We start from the raw sequence: 13,088 nt of genomic DNA, 5'->3' as shown, positions 1-13,088 counted from the left end.
ATATATATGTGTATATATATGTGTATGTATGTATATATATGTGTGTGTGTATATATATATATATATATACATATATATATATATATATACATATATATATATATATATATATATATATATATATACACATACATGAAAAGAGGAAGATCAATGAAAATGTATGCAACACCTAAAAGCCATCTCACAAACGATGATGCTTGAATAAGCATTGGAAATGGAGCTCAATTAAAACCAATGGGATTGCATTCTACCTACATCCAGTCATTGGGTTAAACTTGAGAGACATCGTAGGACAATAAAGAGTTGACCACGAAGTAGAGCAGCTGAAGTGCTTGTGCTTGGTACATCTGTACAGCTACTCTATCTAGAAACCCACTTTCTAAACCTGAGCATGAAATCTAACTATAACATACACACCACTACACAGAAATTCAACCTCGATTGATTGCCAACTCAAGTATCTGTCAACAGTGGGAAAGATTTTTGTCACACTCAGTTGGTGGAATGTCCAGCAACAGAAATCAATGACCTCTAGCTATATGCAGTAAAGGTGTTGAGCAACAGAACACCTCTCAGAATCCTAGGCAGAACTAATGGATAGTGATGGGTAGGTAACAAGTTACCTTTGGGGAACAGAAAGGTGTGGGTGGAAGCCCAAGGTGGGGTGCTGCTGGGTTGCTGGTGATGTGTTGTTACCTAATATGGGAAACATCACCTGAAGTGAGAGTTCACCATGTATTCAGGGGGCTTCTGAACATGTAGCCCTTTCATTAATGAAACAAAGATTGAAAGAAAGCACCGAAACTTGAAGTTTTGTAAGCAAGCTGAAGCAGACTCTGATCCAAGTTGAAGGCTGTTTCAGCAGGGCCTGGGTGATGCCAGTGTTCCCATCTGTATGCAGCGTGAGTAGCACTGCCTCGAATGGGTCTTATGAAAATTATATGAGATAATGAATACAGAAGCACTTTGTAATCCACAAAGGTTGTTGTTATGATTTTCACCATTAGCCCGCTGCCCACCTGCTGAGAAGGGCACATGGAATGATTACAGCTGGCCCTGAGGTATCTGGAGCCCACGTGCCCTCTTGTTCAGTTGTTTCATGGAGAATTCTCTCTTTATCATTTAAATCTGCTCCGGTTTTCCTCCTGTCACTACCACTACCGCCCCACTCCTGAGAGTAATTCTTCACTTAAACAATGGAAGATGGATGGCCTTCCTTCCTTCAGCTGATTAAAATCATTTCCTCTCTGTTGAAAGTCTATTCATGTGGAAAGAGTACTTCTGACTGTCAGCCCAAGCTTCCAGCCTTGTATCCTAGTATTACAATATGGGGCATGTAGGCATGCCTCTCCCTGGTAATAATGCAGAGACTGTGCAGAGGCTTGCCAGGGTCCTGGATGCTCTGCTTGCAGCCACAGGAGGAGAATGGCTGGCTGAGCCCCATGACTCCCTTTGAATGTTGTGGATGTAGCCACATCTTCACACCCCATGATGATGATGGATACTAAGAAACATTTTTTCTAACAGCAGCTGTCAGTTATTCTGTGTACTGTCTCCCTGGTGTGTGTGTGTGGGGGGGGGCGGGTAGATGCCACATTCCCCACTCTAGACATGTGGAACCTGAGCTGAGATTCAGAGGTGTCACAGAGTCACAAATGGGAGTTGAACCTGGTACCATCTAAGGTAGTTGGGTTTATTTTCTTTCCAATTAAAAAATTAAAGGGCAGGAAAGTGTTTAAAAGAATAGAGTTCAGCAGCTGGGTGTGGTAGTACATGCCTTTAATCTCAGCACTCAAAAGGCAGAGGTAGGAGGATCACCGTGAGTTCGAGGCCACCAAGACTACATAGTTAATTCCAGGTCAGCCTGGACCAGAGTGAGATCCTACCTCAAAAAAACCAAAAAAAAAAAGAAAACAAAGAGTTCATTTCAGAGCAAGAGAGAAAGAAAGCAGACTCACGTGGGAGGACAGAATTCCAGAACAGGAAAGTTCGCAATCCCAGTGGGACCTGGACTTTTACTGAATGGTGCAGCCTGCCTGCCCAGAGTCCCTGATCAGTCAGCATAAATGAAGGAGACGGCACTGGTTGGTCCATAATGCACAGGTCCCAAAAAAGCTCACCAAGGCAGCTTTCCAGTGGGAAAATTCACCCAGGCCAGGATGAAGGAGGGAGTGGGGTCAGCCCCCTTCACCATCTTGGGTTGGAATACAGTCACCTACTAAGGGCCCTTTCCCCCACCATCTGTCTGCCTAGACAAGGAAAATGTCTAGCTCCTGTAGTGTCTCAAACCTAGGTCTGGCTCTGTATATATATGCTGGTTCCTTCATTCCATAAATAATAACAGACTATGCCAGTGAGGAGTGAGCAGTTAGGGTGACTGGGCCCCTGAATGTAAAAAAGGCAGGGAAGTCTGCATCTGCTAGAAATCAAAGATGATCTGACTTCTTATCTCTTGCCTAGTTCCCTAGACCTGTTTTTCCACAAACAACCTGGGCCCTCTCCTAGGAGGGAGGTCTTTCATAGGATTTAAACATTGTGGTTGGTCAAGTTCAGCCCCTGGAACTTGCTGTTGGGGCTAGCCTCTTTCTGAGACAACCCCTGACCCTAACCAAGTAGGTCTCCCTGAGGTTCACCTGAGCTGGAAGGCAGGGCCCACAAGTGTAATGTTATAAATACATTTGTGAGGGGAGGGCATGATTTATGAGCTGCCTGATCACTTGGGAACTTCCAGTTGTTGGTGAGTTTTCCCTCAGGTGGGCCTGGGCTGAACTGAGCAGGCACTAAACCCTTGCTCTCCACATGGGCTCGTGATCCCCTCCAGCTCTCCACAGGGCAGGAGCTCTTTAAATTTTCATTTCTCTCTTTCATTCCACAGTTTTTCCAGGCCTTCCATATGGGATCTCTAGCCATGTGCGTGCCTTTTCTTGGCTCTGTACTTCTCTCAATAAATATAATAATTTCATAATTATCCTTCTCAGTCTTTTGCATTCAATTATTTGATTAAAATTAGAAACGAACCTAGGATTGGGGTTCAAGGACTTTCCTGAACCCCAGACACCTCATTACACCAGGTGCTTGGATCCATAATGTAAAAAACAAAAAATCATGATCTCGTGAGTATCCATTCTGAGACAGACAATAACAAATAAACAAATAAGTAATTAACTCATGCTCTGTGCTATATTGTGAAGTGCTTGGAGGAAAAAGGGAGCTCTGACTGTATAAAGGGATGTTAGGAATGCCTGAGGACTGGGGGCTGAGGCCTGGGGTAATTGGGTTTGCAAGTGAAGCAAGGTGGTCAGGGGAGACTTTCTTAAAAGGTAACATCTGAACAAAGTCTTGAGTAAAGTAGGGAGCTAACCAAACTGAAGAGAATCCCATACACCATCCTTCCATGGGAGATGCCTGGCATATTTGTAGTATGCAACACAGGGCAGTGTAGCACAGGAGTCAGTGGTAAAAGTCAGGTCAGAGAGGTACCCAAGGGCCAGGTTCTGTGGAGCCTCCCAGACCATTGTAGAGACCTTGGCCTTCTCTCCAAGTGCAGGTCTTAGGAGAGCCAAGACAAAAGATGTTTTAATGCTCTGCTGAGACTAGTCTGTAGGGCAGCAAAGGTAGAAACAGGGAGAACAGCTGGGAGACAGGAAATGATGTCTCCTGAGACCCTAGTGATTGATGTGTGTAGGGAAGATCTTGATGGATCTTGAAGATAGAACTAATGGGACTTGCTTATGGAACATGGAGTGTAAGAGAAAGAAAAGAAACAAGGGTGACTCCTGGATTTCTGGATGGCACATCTAGAAGGATATAGTTGACATCATTGGCGATTGGGGATCCTGTAAGACGAGCTGTCTGGGGAAAGAGCATGCTGGCTGTGAGATGTTCTTCAGGCCTCTGAGTAAAGGTATTGGATAGGCACTTGGATGTGTGAATCTGGAGTTTTGGAGAAGTGTGGTGTGGTGTCTTATATAAATTCAAGCTTTCCTCATAGACATGAGGAACCCTGAAGCTGTGACCTGGAGAGGGATTGGTGGTCCTGAGAGCTTTGGTCTGTGTCATCACAGAGTCATTACCAAGCCTCGAATTCAAGGGTGCCTGTTATCAATGCAGATGCCAAACCTGCTGTGAAGCTCCTACATTTCTGATAACCCTGTCACCACCAACCAGGTCTCTTCCTGTGCTCAGACTGCTCTCACTCCATCCTATTCCTAGCTGTAAGCCTCGACTAGGGGCTCAGCCTTGATTTCAGCCTTCCATCCTGGAGTTCCCTTGGGTTACAGCCCATTCCTCCAGAAAAGACACTGCAACTTCATTGTCATTTGACCAGCTGAAGCTGCACCAGGGGAAAAGGTACTGCCTCTCAGGCCCTACTTGTGGCCACCAAGCCATTTCAGAGGCAGAGGCTGGGGTTGCAGAGTCTGGTCCACAGAAGCCTAACAGGCCAGCAGTCCTGGGCCTGCTAGGGTACTGAACACAGTCATCAGGCCTTGTGAGAGGCTGGAGAAACATCTGATGAGAGAGTGTTCCTGGCATGGAGTTCACAGTGATGTTCAGAATGGCTTGGGGTCAGAATGAAGATCAAGCTGGAGTGGGAATTAGCAATAGAAAGGAAGTTATGAGGAGAGGCCAGTCCAAAATAGAGAGCCCAACATGGTGGTAGGAAGGTTCCTTAGTGGCCAGGGCAAACACCAGAAGGTGTGTATCTGGAAGGTGATCTGGAATAAGAGTGAATGACAGCACAGGGACTCTGACCACGAGTCACACCCAGCTCTGCTGCACTCTTACATGGGCTAATGTCCATCCTTTATTGATTGGCAGGCATGTTCCGGTTCCAATGTACCATCTGGGAAGAGTGAACAAGGGGGGAGTGTCATCTGGCTGCTCTTTCCCTCCCCAGCATCCAGTGGGGCTGGGAAAGGGGGTTAGTCATGTCATGGGCTGCTTGCCCTGTGGTCCAGGAATGGTATTCAAGGGCAGTTGTACCCTTTATAACACAAATCAGAAGTGCTGGGTCCTGCTGCTCGCAGGGAATTCTCACTGCTGTCTCCTTTCACATGGCCTCCTGTGTCTCCTAGGTTTTCAGGTCCCTCTCTGGTCTGAAACATCTCTTTTTCTTCCCACAAGGTCCCCCACACTTCATCTGCTGATCTCAGCTCCCCATGAGAAGTAGAAGGGAGGGGAGCTGGCCCTTCTGCATGTGCACAGAACAAAGAACCCCATGGTAACTCCCTCTGCCCCTACTAGCAGCTCCTGTCAGGGCCTGACAAATGAATGGGGACCCGCAGTGACAAAGATGGATGGTGATCCCTGTGCATGGTCCCTGCACACACTGCCTGCCTGGGTATTCCTCCCTTTGGGATCAGGCTAATCAGATGGCCATTTATGGAGCCATTACTCAGTCATTTCGTTGTGCTCAGAGAGGGAGTGTGAGGTTGCACCAGGAACTCAATTAGGGCCCTTTCCTGGTGACTGCCTTGATAGGGGTGGCTGAGGACAGATGAGTCCCCACGGGGGCAAAGAGGATGATGACAACAGCCTACTAGCTCCAATCAGATTGGAGACTCACCTGTTCCTTTCCAGGGTGGGGCCTGAGCTGGCACCACCACTGCTGGCCTTGTTCTAATTAGACATGAACCCAGACCTCACATGTGGCCCACATGGGCCATCTGAGCCCCAGTGTCCTGGCCACAGAGAAAGAGAACCCAGGTGCTCTTTTGGTGGCCTGCTGCCTTTGTTTTAGACTAGAAATCTGAGTAAGCCACGCCACTGCACTTGGTATGCAGACAATTCCCTGGGAAGAGATTCTGTTGGGTTTGTGCAGTAATATATTCTGCGTCCTGGGGCCTGTTATTGTACAATAAAACAAGAAGGCTGGAAATCAATACAGAAATGTGAAAAAATGCTCTGAATCATTTTCATAACCAGCAAATATGGTTTTCAGCTGAGAAACATTTTCTTTTCTATTCTGAAATGGTACGAGCAATTTTCAGGCTTGGGCACTGGGACTGGAACTGTTTGTTGCTTAAAGGTAAATGTCACCCAAAGGAGCTGCTGCTCTAGCCGGGGCTGTGATGAGCTATTCTTTGCCATCATCAGTAGAGTCTGCACTTGGCTTCATCTCTGTGCTGGGCACTAGAATATTTCCTAGGTTATTTGTTGGGACAAACCCTGGGGCTCCAGTAGCATCATCATGAAGGAATTCCCTCTACAGCAGCCCAGTGGATGGATGAGAGGCTTTCCTTAAACCCACAGTGAGAGCAACTCACGACCTCTGAAAGCCTACATCGTTGTCTGTGAGGAGCTCTAGGAATTAACAACAGGCTCTGACTTCGGGTCTGATTTGGTACCGAAGGGCTCTCATGAGGAAGCCTCATGCACTTGCAAATCATACAAACCCAGATGCCGTGCAATGCAGAGTGGATTTGGCCTCGGTTTTCTTAGGACTGATCGCACAGAAACGCAAAGCAATAATTTCAGAAGACAAGAAATGAAATACAGACACAAGGTGTGTAGGGGCTGAAGCCATGAGCCCCTCGGTACACTTAGGACCTATAAGATAAGAATTCATTTACAAAGAAACAGGAAAATGTGAAAACAAAGCCTGATATGTCCTTAATCTTAGAAGACAATGCTTTTAAAGAGTTGTCCAAATTTAGAACTCTAGAGGAATGTAGTCTGGATGAACCTACAGGTGGGGGATCTCAGCAGAGAAATGGGGCCCAACGGGAGTGTTAGAATTTAAGTTAGTAATAATTAAAAATGTATGTACTGGAGGGGCTGAATACCAGCTTAAGAGATGACAAGAGAATGAAGAAGCAACTGTGAACACTTTCCACCAGAAATGAGCCAGTCTTTGGAGAGTAGACAAGGAAGTGACTGAAGAAATGAACAGAGCCTCAGAAATTCATGGAACAGTATTGTCAAGTAGTTTAATATGCATGTCATAGAAGTTCCAGGAAGAAAGAAAATATAGGTCAGAAATAATAAATATGATCAGAAATACATACATACAGAATAATGAATGTAAATTAGACAGAGATAATATTTGAAGAAATAATAGTGGGAATTCCCCAAATTGGATAAACTATTTTAGCCTCAAGATTTCAGAAAGTTCAGAGAAGCTCCAGAACATCATAGATGTTCAAACAAGGAGAAAATCTCGACAGGTGACAGAATGAAAGGCACATTATATGAAGTAGCAATGCTAAAAATTATCACTGACTTCTCAGAGACAGAAGTGGCCATAAAACAAAAGACTAACATCTCTAAGTGATTAAACAAAAATAAACAGGAAAAATAACTGTTAACCTGGACAATTTTACTGTCTATATTCAGTAAAAAATTCATCAAAAATGAGTATAAATTGAGACAGGCACATATAGACAAATGCTGTAGGATTCCACCTGTATGCACACTCTAAAGAAGTAGAACTTACAGGAAGGGGGTAAAGTGATGGACTCTAGAGTTGGAGATGTAGGAGTGGGAGAAGGTGATGTCAGTCAAGCCCAAAGTTGCAGTGAGGATTTGGAGAGATGGCTTTGCAGTTAAGGTGCTTGCTTGCAAAGCCCAAGGACCCAAGTTCAATTCCCCAATATCCATGTAAGCCAGATGAACAAGAAAGTGCATGCTTCTGGAGTTTGCTTGCAGTGGCTAGGGGCCTCTCTCTCTCTCTCTCTTGATCTCAAATGAATAAAATAAAATAATAAAAAAACAAAGTTGCAGTGAGATAAATTAGCTATAGTGATCTATTATACAAAATGCCAACTATATTAAATTACAGCGCATTGTATTGTTTAAAATTGCAAAAAGAGTAGATTTTTAAATGTTTTCATCACAAAAATTACAGGAGGAGTTGGATGTGTTAATTAGCACAATACAATCATTCCAGTGTTGCGTGGCTAAGTGGAGATGTCGCACCCATCAAATTGCTCTCAATTATGCTTATGCTCATGGATTACTGGCACTTTCACTTCTGGTCAGACTTTTGGTCACTGATAACAGTGACTTCTGGGGACTCCTAAAAATTGTCAAAGTGCTAAGCAGTGACAGTTGAATCATTCGCTCAGTACTAAATAAGACATTTTTATGGCACCCACTAAGGCTCAGGGACCATTGAAGATAAGTGGTATTAAGAATGTAACAGCCAGGGCTAGAGGGATGGCTTAGCGGTTAAGGCATTTGCCTGCAAGGCCAAAGGACTCAGGTTCGATTCCCTAGGACCCATGTTAGCCAGATGCACAAGGTGGCACATATGTCTGGAGCCTGTTTGCAGTGGCTACATGCCCTTGCTTGCCCATCCTGGCTGTCTGTCTCTCTCTCTCCCTCTTTCTCTCTGTGAAATAAATATATAAAAATTAAGAATGTAAGAGCCAAAGGATGAGGAGGATTGCTTTGGATCAGACACAAGTGTCCATGACATTCATGACCTCACAGCAGCTGTCATTACCTGCATAAGATTGGGTCCATCAACATGTCATCATGGATTATGGGGGGAAACATCAAAATAGAAGGACTGGTTAAAAAGTAGAGTGGGTCCAGTACAAGGGGTGGGGGAGAGAAACAAAAGAAAGTAATGAGAGGAAATCATGACTAAAACACATTATGTACATGTACAAAAATTGTCAAAAAAGTTACTGAAAATAAACATATATTAAAACATCACATTACGTAAGAATTCATGGAGTATCCTACACATATATTATTTGTCCATTAAAATAAAACTTTAAGGACAAAGAGAAAATGAGGGCAAAATGCAGTTATTTTCAGACAAAAGTTGACAGAGGGGATGGAGAAATGGCTTAGGACTCAAGTCACTTGCTTCCATGTCACTCTGGGTTCAGTGTCCCAGTACACATATCAAGTCAGATGCACAAAGTGGATGGAGTGCATGCATCTTGAGTTGTCTGGAGCAGTAAGAGGTCCTGGACTTCCATATTCTCTCTTTCTCTCTGTTGCAGTTACTGGGGGACATACATTTACATTCAAACTGTCTCTCTTTTCTCTCTGCTGGCAAATAAATAAAATCTAAAATAAAATTTAGAAAATTAATTGCATTTCTCTATACTGACACAATTAGAAATTTAAAACTTAAATACACTCGCTGAATAGCATCAACAAAAATAAATATAGATAAAATAATAACATCAATAAAAATAAAGATAAAATATGTAGGAATAAATTTAACAAAGATATATAAGACTATATGCTGAGTTTAAAGTTAGTATAAATGAGTGAAGAGATATACCATCTTTGTAGATAGCTCAATTTAAAAAAATATTATTTATTGTAAGAGAGAGAGAGAGAGAGATCCAGAAAGAGAATGAGCATGTCAGGACCTTCAGCCACTGAAAATGAACTTCAGATGCATGCACCCCCTTGTATGCATGTGCAACACTGCACACTTGCATAAACATGCATCTGACTACATGGGACCTGGAGATTCGAACATTAGCTCTTAGGCTTTGCAGGAAAGTGCCTTAACCACTAAACCATCTCTTCAGCCTTGGATATCCAAATTTTATGAAGGTATTCATTGCCTCCAATTTTATCTATAGATTCAATGTAATTTTAATCATGATTTCAGTAGGGTTTCCTGGTAGAAAAATTGAAAAGCTGACTTTTAAGTTTATGTAGAAATGTAAAGAATGTAGCTAAATATCCTTAAAGAAGAAGGATGAGGCTGAAGGATCTACATTGACTTCTAAATCTATTAGCTAGAATAAAGGGAGTGTCTTACTGGTTTATAGATGGATATATAAAGATCAATGGAGTAGAATAGAGATTCAGTTTACTTGCAAAGCTGGCCAGCCCAGGTTTGATTCCCCAGTACCTATATTAAGCCAGCTATTAAGAAGTGGTGCATGCAGGGCTGGAGAGATGGCTTAGCAGTTAAGTGCTTGCCTGTGAAGGTTAAGGACCCCGGTTTGAGGCTCGGTTCCCCAGGATCCACATTAGCCAGATACACAAGGGGGTGCACGTGTCTGAAGTTCATTTGCAGAGGCTGGAGGCCCTGGCACACCCATTCTCTCTCTCTTTATCTGCCTCTTTCTCTCTCTGTCTGTCTCTCTCAAATAAATAAATAAAAATGAGCAAAAAAAAGTGGTGCATGCAATAATAAACTCCAAAGTGATTAAAGACCTCAATATAAGACCTGAAACTCTAAGTACTGAATGGGAAAATTGGGGGAACTCTACAGTATAGGAATGGGGAAAGACTTCCTGAACAATATACTAAAAGCCCGGGAAATTAAAGACTCAACCAGTGGGATCTCATGAAACTAAAAAGCTTTTGTACAGACAAACCAGAGCCAACAGACTACTCACAGAAAGGCAGTCTTAACCAGCTATACCACTGACAGAGGCCTGATATCTAGAATCTACAAAGAATTCTAAAAACTAAGTAGAAATCAAATAATCCACTCAAAATATGTGGCAGAGTACTGAATAGGGAATTCTCAAAGGAAAAAAATGCAAATGGTGAATATTCACCTAAGAAAATGCTCAACATCTTTAACTATATCAGGAAAATGCAAATTAAAACAATGATGAGGTTCCACCTTACTCCAAAAAGGATGTAAGTCATTAAAAAATCAAGTGACAATAAAGGTTGGCAAGGATGTGGAGATATAGGAACCCTCATTCACTGCTATTGGGGGTGCAAACTTGTATAACCACTATGGAAATCAATATGGGAATGCCTTAAAAAGATGAAAATTGAGCTACCAACTGACTCAGCCACTCCTCTATTGTGCATCTACCCTAAAGCTACACTCTTTACTACAGAGATATTTGCTCAACCATGTTTATGGTTGCTCAACTCACAATAGCTAAAAACTGGAATCAACTCTGGATAATGAAGATGTACATATATACAATGTCAGTCTACACAGCACTAAGACAAAAATGAAATAATGAAATTTGTGATAAAATGGATGGACCCGGAACAGATCATACTAAGTGAACTCATACAAGCACAGAAAGACAAACGCTGCATGTACTCCCTCATCTGCATTCCTAATGTGGAAAAGCTTGAGTTGCAAACATACCTGACAGATAACTTGAGGGACAGATAAGAAGGGTGGAATGGTTTGGGGTAGGAGACAGGATGGAAGAAAGAGATGAATACAAAACCCAAATCCAAAATGAATTAGTACCATAGAAACCTTCATCTTGTATAGCAGACTAAAAAATATCCTCAATAAAATATAATAAAAGATAATCCTCAATAGTAGCATGAAGGGAGCAGCTGGTAAGAAGGGCCCTGGATGGGGTGGAATGAAGGCTAAACCTAAAACATTTGACTCTGGCTTGCAACTCCTAGTGCCAGAAACTGGTTACAATCCACATTGAGCTGTTGATCAGAGAGACCTACGAGGTTCACAAAACAAGACAGGCTTCTGTCAGATCACTTGATTACTCACCTGAGATAAAAGGTAAGACCCTATTGTTGAAGACACCACACACTGACAGTGCAGAACAACAATAGATGAAACTGAATCTCACAGGAAGCTAGTCCCCAGTTGGTTAGCCTGTACAGTGCTGAAAAGCACTACATGAGCTGCTGAGGGAAAATGGCCAACAATGTTGTGAACAAGCAGGCAACATGGCTATAAGAAAACAACCAACCTGACAAAATGTACACATCTGTGCAATAGTGGACACAGCCTAGGTGGATAACCAGTGGCTCTTTGATTGACTATGAGATCCATTTAGTAAAAAGGAACTCATAACTGGAACTAGGAACCAAGTTAGAACCCTATGGAGACAAAGATAATGGACTCCAGAGACAAGCTCCCACTAGCTTTCATCCAAAAGTGTGTCTGCTCTCATCAAAATCTCTCTAAATGAACAATGTTTATCCCCTTTAACCTAGCCTGATCTCATTCTCCATTGAAGAATCTGTTTTTCTTTTCAGAAAGCAGTGAGAACCAAGGACAACCATAATCTACCAACAAGACAAGAATACATAGCTGACTCCCAGGCAGGAGATGAACCACCCCTCACACAGCAGCCAGGGCCCAGGTGAAACTTCAGAGGAACAGGTGAGATGAGCAAGGGTGCTACTTCCATGACGAGCCTGAGGACCTGGGCCAGTGGGTTGCAGACAGACAGTGAGGATACTCAAAATGGACCAAAGACGAAATCCAGAAGCACCTGAGAGCTCAACGCTAAAGTAGAATTAAAGCACACCCGCCAAGGCCAAGGAAGTTTGCAGAAGAGGGGGTGGAAAGACTGTAAGAGCCACAGGGTGGGAAGGAATATCCACAGACATCGCCCCCCCCACAATGACAGACAACTCATAACTTACAACTACATGGTGAATACAAGCAATCCCACTAAGGATGGGCCTCACTAGAGTGGGGTCAGAGAGGAGGGGAATGATGGTACCAACATATGATGTGTCCATACAAAGTTACTACTTAATAAATAACAATAATATTTTTTTTAACTAACAAAAAAGTGGTGCATGCATCTGGAACTTATTTGCCATGCCAAGAGACCTTGATGTGCACCTCCTACATGTGAAAATAAATAAGAATATTTCAAGCCAAAATAGATAAAGTATGTAACACTGAGTACTTGGGTTCAAATCCCCAGAGGCCATATAAAAGCCAGAAGTTGTGGCTGGTGTCTGTAATCCCAGGGCACCTATGGCAAGAAGGAAAGCAGAGACAGGAGAATCTCCCAGAAGCTTAAAGACCAAGGAGTGAACAACACTGAGAGACCCTTGTGTAAACAAGATGGAAGGAGAGGACTGACTTGAAAGTTCTCTGACTTTCACACCCATAAACCTACACCCATACTTAAGTATACTAAATAAATACATAGATAAATGATTTTAAAAGTTTTAAATGGTGTGGTTTCTAGGGGAAATCAAAGGGAAAGAAAATTTTAGGGACTTTTTTCTTTCTTTCTTTTATCAACTGCAGAAACAGAAGCTTTGGTTTCAAGGACTGCTGACTTAGGAAGGCAGCCCTTTCAAAGTTAAGTTTCTCTATCTTTTTGACAGATTGATAGAAAAAAAATAGCATGTCTCTCTCTCTCTCTCATGTTGGTCATGAGTTCATACATATATAGCTACATGTAGAT

This window comes from Jaculus jaculus, chromosome 9 (genome assembly GCF_020740685.1).
Source record: "Jaculus jaculus isolate mJacJac1 chromosome 9, mJacJac1.mat.Y.cur, whole genome shotgun sequence".
NCBI lineage: Eukaryota > Metazoa > Chordata > Mammalia > Rodentia > Dipodidae > Jaculus > Jaculus jaculus.
Note: the sequence above shows the minus strand (reverse complement) of the source record.